Below are 8,832 nucleotides of genomic sequence, written 5' to 3'. Positions count from 1 at the left end.
AACAACACGACAGAAGTGGGCAGGATATTCAATGCATCGCTCCTTCCCCTGATACCTCATGGGAGCCCAGTGCCAGGCTGGGTGCCATGGGAACACAGAAGAGAGTTTGGCAAGGATGCTGCAGGGTTCCTCCTGTGCTTCTGGAGGAGATAAATCCATGGAACACACTACAAAGCACCAGGCGAGGTGATGGGAGCTTACAAAGTCCTTGAAGCCAAGAACCATGGTCATCACTTATAGCCTACGTGTCAGGTAGAAGGACTGACAGACAATTCCTGGGACTCAACATTAAACAGCAAGGCCAGACAAGTGCATTGGGAACTGAGAGCAGGCTCGGAGACAGGAAGGTCACATCTAGATTATTCCAGAACACCAGGGTCCCCTGAAGGTAGACAGATCTCACGAGCCAGTCGGATTTCATAGGGTCTCTTTGAAAAGCTTAACAGGTCAAATGTAAATTCTTGGCATTTTTGGAGAGCTAAGTGACATCATGAGAATGTCGGAATGTCAGTCTATACAGACCACAGCTTAACAAAAGGCTCTCTCTACCTCCAAGGCTCAGTCTCATTTCAAAATAACTTTAAGGCCGTGTCTCCATGCTTGTTTTTACTTTGTCTGTTTTGTACTATAGTTTGGATGCTAAATGCCCCCCAAACCCATGTGTTAAATGCTTATTCCCCAAGATGGCACTACAGAGAGATGATTGACCCTTTGAGAGGTGGTACCTGCTAGACATCTTTAAGTCACAGAAGGTATGCCAGTGAAGGGGACTGTAGTATCTGGCCTATCTTCTTTCTCACGTCCATTTGTTACCTCGATAGGTGACACCTCATCAGAGTCCCCATGGCAATAGACTGACTCAGTCTGGGATAGAACGTCCAAAACCATGAGCCAAATTAAACCTTTCCTCAGTGTAAGGTCATTGTCAAAGGTGTTGCATTACAGTGACTGGCAGCTTACACACTGGACTAAAACCAAGTGGTACATTCTCATTATAAATAATTTGGGGGCTGATGAAGGGGCTCAGTGGAAGAAAGCACTTGTCAGGCACACCTGACAACCCGGCATTTATCCCTGAGACCCAGGATGGACAGAGAACCAGTTCACAAAAAGTTGTTCTCTGACCTCTACACATGCCATGAGGGATGCATATTTCCTTTTTTTAATACATTATTTTATTACAAATTAAAAAAACAAAAAAGCAACATCCTAAAAAAATTACTGGTAATACAAATTCCTATGAAGTTTTTTTTTTTGCTATCATAAGAAATTAAAGAAACCATTAAATATTTAGGAACATTCAACATCAAAAGCTTTAAATCTACTGTTCATTGTAGCCTCTGAAAAAGCTGCAAACTCCTTTTTAAAAAAAAAACGTTTTTTTTACAAAGACTCTCATCAGCTATACAAAAATCTGTACAGTTTTTATACTGAAGCTAATGTTGAGCTGCACTTGAATTTCACATTCTTAGCAAAACAGTTGCCTGAGCACATACACTCCACACATTTTAAGACAGCCATTTATTCTTCCTCCTCATCTTCTTCTTCCTCCTCCTCCTCCTCCTCCTCATCTTCTGGTTCATTTTTCTTCTTTGAGCCTGGTGGCCTAGCGGGCCCCTTGTTTCCTGCTTCACTTTTGCCCTTGGCGCGGTGTGCAGCAATGTCTTTCTCCTACTTCTCCTCTAGTTTAGCTGCTTTCTGCTCGTAGGGTTGTTTATTTTTGGCAGATTGTTCAGACCACATCTCACCCAGTTTCTTTGCAGTATCTCCAATACACAGGCCCGAGTGTTCACTTTTGATCTTTGGGCGATGCTCAGAGCCAAACAGGAAGAAGACAGACGGTGGTCGTTTTGGAGCGTTAGGATCTTTCTTCTTCCCTTTCTTATCCCCTGTGGGAGGAACGTAATTCTTCATCTCCCTGTCATATCGAGCTTTGTCGTTCTTGGCCAAATCTTCAAACTTCGACTTTGCCTTTTCAGACATGGTCTTCCATCTCTCGGAGCACTTCTTGGAGAACTCGAGAACTCAGCGAAATTGACGAGGAGTCGGGGTGCTTCTTCTTGTGCTCCTCCCGCCAGGTCTGCATGAAGAAGGCGAATGAGGACATTTTGCCCCGCGGCTTGCTGGGGTCTTCTTTGCCCATGCTGACGACGTGGGGCATCTACCTGCTGGCGCAAGCTCTCCCCTCAAAGCCCGACAGAGACACTTCCTTCCCCAAGCTCCGGCAAGAACTGGTTTGGGGTGCATATTTCTATACACACACACGCACGCACGCACGCACGCACGCACATAAGCACTCAGGCATGTGTAATAAAACAAAACATTTAATCAGATAAATAAAAATGTGGAAAGTAAAAAGCATTGAAGACTTATGGGAAAATAAACCCTAACTCCTTTATCTACGGATGGCCATGATTGCTAGTTTGGACACATTTCCTTATAAACTTTGCATATTTGTATATTTTTAATATCAACAAACAAATGCTAATGCAATTTGGAGTCCTTTTTCCCTGTCACTAAAACATTCAAAGAGGAAATAAAAATGCTGTTTGTTTGTTTGTTTTTAGTTGGGCTCAATCATAGTACTTGCTTAGCATGCAAGAGGCCCTGGGTTCTACTCCCAATATTGAAAAAAATGAGAAAACAAAACAAAACAGAAGTTTAAAATGACACTGTGCGATAGCTCAAACTTCCATCATGCTTGACATTTGGATTGTTATCATCTTAGGTAAAAACCTAATTAAAGCTGAAAGCAAGACTGGAGAATGTCAGCCATGAGTTGGGTGACGTTACAACAGATTCCTCCGAAGGGAATCATGTGGTCAATGAAATGGCACCAAAGATCCTACATTAGCATGAATATGCTGCTGTGTCTGTTGTCTGCTCCAGCTGAGAGGCACTACAGCCCAGCCAAGGCCTTCTCACTGTACCCACTGTAGGACGTACTCTGTCCAAACAAAGCCCTGGAAGTGACAGCCGTCCTGCTGTCCTTGACGACGCAGTAGGGTTTCATGGGAGTGTTAAGACAGTAGCTAATGAGCAATCCCAAGTTTATGTCCCATCTTCTCAGCACAGAGTCGCCTGGAAGGCATTGCAACAGCCTGGCTTTCCCACGAGTCTTCAGGAGTTCTTCCCTGGGTCTCTGCCTCAGGACAGTCAGACGTCTCACAGAGCAGTTCGTACTACTGCAAGTGACCATGGGCTGCAGAGGCAGGAAATAGAAGCTTCTAGTCTCACCAGGGCAAGGATAACTTGCCCTACACTCTGTGTAGACACAGAACCCACCCAGGTCCAAGAAGAGGGGCTGAGACTTTCTTGATGGTAGGAGAGTCAAAAAGTTTATGGCCATCTCTTATTTACCATATTGTCATTGCATATTATAAAAAGATTTATTGTCTAATTAATTTGAAGCTGATACAGAGGTAAGTCAGTATACTAATTCCAGACTTAAGCTTTTTTTAAAAAAGATTTGTTTGTTTGTTTGTTTGTTTATTATGTATCCAGTGTTCTGCCTGCATGTAACTCCTGTAGGCCAGAAGAGGGCACCAGATCTCAATATAGATGGTTGTGAGTCATCACCTGGTTTCTGGGAATTGAACTCAGGAGCTTTCTGCAGCCAGTGCTCTTAACCTCTGAGACATTTCTGAGCTGAGGCTCCTCCCATAAGCTTTTAATCATTTGAATACCCCCTCCCTTCCTCCCCCCCCCACACACTGAGTCCTGATCTTGGGGTGTCATCCAGCTCTGCCACTTACCATTGAGAGACACTGGATAGGCCATTCAAATTTGGAGCCCCTCTTCCTCTTCGGAGCCAGGGGCATGGCCATTCTACCAGCCTGTGAGGGCTTCTCAGATGGTCAGGAGAGAGGCAGAATCGAAAGTGCTTATTTAGCAACAGGTCTGAGCTGCAACTCCCAGCACACACTTTTCCTCACCCTGTTTGTCAAAAGCTTCCCTGTAAACCTCAGGAACACATAGTAAGGAGAGGCTGGACCCTGGGTTGCTGGGGCCATGAAGCAACTTCAACTAAGCAAAAAGCCAGGCATCTCCTGTGCTCTATTCAATGCCAGTTTAAAGCCATGGGTCCCTGGCACCTCTGCTCAAGGGCAACAAGACGCCCCATGTGTGTGGGCAGTGTGCCATGCTACATAAGAACGGAGAACAGGCAGCCAGGGGCTCATGTGTGTCCTGCCACGTTTGTTAAACAAACTGTTCCCAGCTGGGGAGCATGGAAACAGCTGTCAATCCTGCTCTTACAAGCCTGTGGTAACAGGAGACCTGCAGTCATTCAGCCATCTCTGAGAAGCATTACCTTTCTGACCTTCAGTTTCTTAAAGGCACAGTCCACCACCACCACCACCACCATCACCACCACCACCACCCCAAATGCAGAGGAAACAGAAGACGATGCCAACACTGACTGATGGCCTGTGCCTCATATGGAAATGAGTGTTATTCCACAAAATGGGCACTGCACTTGGTGACTAGTTCAGGTGCTGAGAACTGGCTTCCTCCCCTTGTCTAAAGATAGCACTCTGTCCTGTCACCGTCATCACGGTGGACTTTTTCTCCCTTTGAGTGGAGGGGGTGGTGTATGTCTACCCAGCCACGTGGTTCCTTCATACTTTCAGCCTCTGGAAACCTGGAGGTTTTCTCGGGCTAGTAGCTTCTTTGAGTGACACCTTGGACCACAAGAACACGAAGCCACAGCCTCATCAGTCCTGAGCAGGCACCCAGCGTGTTTCAGGTAGACAATGAGCTATGAGGGATGACAGGCACATATCAGATGTGCCAGAGGCAGAGAGCAGGTGACGGGAACTCAGAAGACCAGGGCCCCTTCAACACCCCCCAAACAACGTAACCTAGGTTTTGAAAGTATTCATTTCTACACCTGCCACCCATGCTAAAATGTCTGCCTTCTTTACCTCAAGGAGATGGGAGAATGTGAAACCACATAGCAGTGTCTTCTTTTTTTAGTTTATTTTATTAATTTATTCTTATTACATCTCAATGGTTATCCCCTCCCTTGTATCCTCCCATTCCTCTCTCCCTCCCATTTTCCTCTTACTCCCCTCCCCTATGACTGTGACTGAGGGGGACTTCCTCCCCCTTTATATGCTCATAGGGTATCAAGTCTCTCTTCTTGGCAGCCTGCTATCCTTCCTCTGAGTACCACCAGGTCTCCCCATCCAGGGGACGTGGCCAAATATGAGGCACCAGAGTAAGTGTGAAAGTCATACCCCACTCTCCACTCAACTGTGGAGAATGTCCTGTCCCTTGGCTAGATCTGGGTAGAGGTTTGGAGGGCCATGGGATTTCTCCAATATGGCTTCTGTCAAGTGGCACGCAAGGGTCCTGTGCCTATAGAGCATCAGGGAGATACTCAACACGGTTATAGACAAACCTAGCTCTCATGTCTCTGTGTGCGTGTGTGTATGTGTGTGTGTGTGTCTATCTGTCTGTCTGTCTGTCTGTGGTTTGCATGTGTGCAGGTACACACATACACGCAAACCAGAAAGGACACTGAGTCTTCTCTTCCTTCACTCACCGCCTTATTCTCTCTCTCTGACCCTGAGGCTTTTTGCCTTTTTGGTAGGTTAGCAACCAGTGAAAGCTAGTAATCTTCCTGGGTAGGTCCTCTTCTCCGCTTCCCCCTCCAACAAAAGGCCTGGTGCCATAGGCATATGCATCCACATCCCATTTTTTATGTGGGTTCTGGGGTGGTTCCACACTCGGGCCCTCATGCTTACACAAGCATTTTTACACGTCAAATCATCTCCCCAGCCCCTGAGACTTCTAAATCCCTTCTTTTTGCACTGGAGTACTAGGGAACCATTAGAGGGACCCTAGTAACTAGGAATCAATTCTATATGTACTAGATGCTAGGTTTAATCCACAACCAAAATCAATTGTCTTTTGTCTCTCTGCACAGAATAAAGCTGGGCAGAGGCTTTTCATCCTCTAGGCTGCTGCAAAGGCAGGTGCGCATCCCAGGTGCCAGGTGCTGGGTAGCATCAAGGCCTCTCCAAGCTGTTGCCTCTGGCTAGGATATGCTGCCTGCATCCCGGCACTTGGTGTCACCGAGCACAGTTGCATAAGAATGGGCTTAGGAAGGCCCTTCATTTGAATTTGATGGCCCGTGAGCCCAGCATGAGAAGCTCCTTTCTCGTAGGCACCAGCACAGAAGCATCATACTACTTGCGTACCTTGCCAACTGGACCTTCTTGTCACACGCCCAGGTATAGCTGGGCTTTTGGCTACTTTATTGAGTTCTTTAATCTAGCACCCTTTTTGACCCCCTATCCCTTCCAACCCCTCAACACTAGGTAGGAGAGGAAGAAGATTAGAGGGGAAATGGACGTGTTGGTGTTGCTAAACTACTTTCTGCTGATTAGAAGCGTAGAGTTCCTTGGGGCAAATTTGATTTTTTTTTGTTGTCACGATATCCTCAACCAGCTATCCAACAAACAGCAACAGCAGCAGGAGCAACAGGCCCTCTCTGGGCTCTGGAATTGATTAACCCTCTGAAGAGTCAACAGAAATCCAAACGTAAACTATCTTCAGCTGGCAAAGTCACGGCCCTGTAGAGTATAACGGAAATCATAGTCAGCTGCTGTGGACAATCTGAAGCAGCCCCATATCCCACACCTGGGATTAAAACAAAAACATATTCTCAACATTTCTGTGTTTTTAAAGAAACCAAAATTTAGCCAGGCACAGTGGCACACGCCTGTGATCCCAGCACTCTGGGAGGCAGAGGCAGGTGGATCTCCATGAGTTTGAGGCCAGCCTGATCTACAAAGTAAGTCCAGGATAGCCGAGGCTACACCGAGAAACCTTGTCTTGAAAAACTAAAGAAAGAAAAGGAGGAAGGAAGGAAGAAAGGAAGGAAGGAAGGAAGGAACCAAAAATTCTCACTACACCCAAGACATATTGTTCCCCCTGAACAGGAGGCTGTTGCCACTCTTTCTTCATGTAGCCACTGCACTTCTGAAGTCTGTGGTGCTGGGTTAACCCTCATTGGGATTTAGATCCTAGGTTCTAATATCCACAGCGCCAGGTTCGCAGGGCTGTAGCATGCCCCCATGGGTGTCTGTCCTGAGCTGCTGCAGCCCCTCTGTGAGTCTCTGTGGGGCCCCATGGCCAGAGCTGCCTCCACAGGGCATCTAACCTGTGACTGGTCCTGCAAGCTCTTCCTAAGTCATGCAGAAATAGCAAAGCTAGCAGTCTGCATGTGGTGTCCTCAGAGTCACAAAGGAGTCTCTCTCTTCAATAGATCCCGGACAAGACACTTGCTTCCCATTAGCACATTGTGCTATTTTCACAGCCCTGTGTCTTAACTCAGGTCCTTCCAAGTCAAGTGACCATGGCACAGGTGACTTATGAATGACTTATCAAAGGGCCCAAGGCACCGGGATGGGAGGTGGGGGTTGTGGAGTCTAGGGACAGAAAAAGGGAGGGTGCCAAAGCAGAGTGAAATCCCAACTTCAGCCTCTTCCCCAGGGGTTGTGGTGAGATGGCATCGAGAACGTGAATATCTTTTCATCATTGAGGCTAGCAGTGGCTTCTCCTAAGCCCCAGCACAGCTCTGAGCCCCTGAGAAATGTGATCTTTCCACTCTTTGGGCCCCAGGATTTGGAGCCCTCAGACATTTTTCTGCAGGATCACAGATGCAGGAGTGGGCAGGAGACAGGGGACAAAGAAGCAGTGTGTCAGGGAGTTACTCCTTGCTGCCTATGGGGACAAGGAGGCAGTGAGCCCCTGGGAGTCAGGCTTGGTTTGCGCTGCATCCTTCATCTCTCTTCCTCTCCCTTCCCCTCCTGCTTCCATTTCTTTTCTTTTCTTCTTTCTTTAAAAGGATTCTTATTACGTAGCCCAGGCTAGTCTGGAACTTTCCATTCTCCCGCCTCAGGCAGGTGATTTCCGGAATTGTGCCACCATGTCATTCACTAGCAAATGCTGGCTGTTGCGTTCAGCAAGGACCTGCTTTCTGCTCCCGCTTTCCACTGTAGCTGGCACAACAGCTACAGCCTCGCCGAGACAGAGGGACTCCACTGCCCAGGGCTGAGAGAACCCCTGCTGGTGGCACCCATCAGCCCTTGCCCAGGGGAACATTGTCACACCCAACAAGGAAGGGACATTCGGTCACGTTGTCACCTCCTCGGGAAGATGGACAGAGATCTCCCTAAGAAGCGAGCCTCAGGCAGCTGGGAAGTAGATGGAGCTAATGAGCCAGATGCCGACATCCAGAGCATGCCTCCGTCCTCTGCAGTGAGCTGATTTCCAGGAATAATTACGTTTTAGACAGCGTTTAGCACTATACGCACGGACAGTGTGTCCAAAATATCTAAAAACGACTTGTTCTTACAACTTCATGTCCTACCACCCCCAATGTATAGAAATAAACATTTTTTTTTCTGGTGTGGGGGCTAATGGTAAAAAGGAGGCGCTTGACAAATGAGACCACTGACTAGCTTCCTAAGTGTGTACAGCAAAAACACCCTCTGCGGCTGAAACTTTGGAGGGCAGCGGAGGCTCTGACATGGAGCGTGGGTTGTGGGGGGGGGGGGGGACAGTACAGCTAAGTGCATAAAAGACATCTTAAGACTCAAAAGGAAGACAGGATAGTTGAGGAGCGGGAAGAGAGACCGGGAACACATAAAAAGAGATTATTCCCTCAACTGCAGTTTGCAGGGCTCAAACCAGTCCCTCCCACACGGGGAAGAACAAAGCTCTCGGTTTTTAGCCACTGAAGAACGTGAGGAGGGGGGGTTGGCAGAACTCCTTCATACTAAAGAACAATTAGGTCATAAGGAGGTTTCAGAGAACTTT

The 8,832-nt window shown here is 47.4% G+C and overlaps 1 pseudogene across 1 annotated transcript; it reads right to left on the bottom strand.

Annotated features, from left to right (window-relative positions):
• Positions 1–1,367: 1,367 nt before the first annotated feature.
• Positions 1,368–2,232, bottom strand: LOC311589990 (high mobility group protein B2-like; annotated as a pseudogene). The gene has a single exon. The product of its transcript is annotated as a high mobility group protein B2-like (transcript).
• Between the last annotated feature and the right edge of the window lie 6,600 nt (positions 2,233–8,832).

The sequence above is a fragment of the Acomys minous genome (assembly GCF_964271855.1).
Source record: "Acomys minous genome assembly, chromosome: 2".
Classification (NCBI taxonomy): Eukaryota; Metazoa; Chordata; class Mammalia; order Rodentia; family Muridae; genus Acomys; species Acomys minous.
Note: the sequence above shows the minus strand (reverse complement) of the source record. Positions and strands in the feature narration are given on the sequence as shown.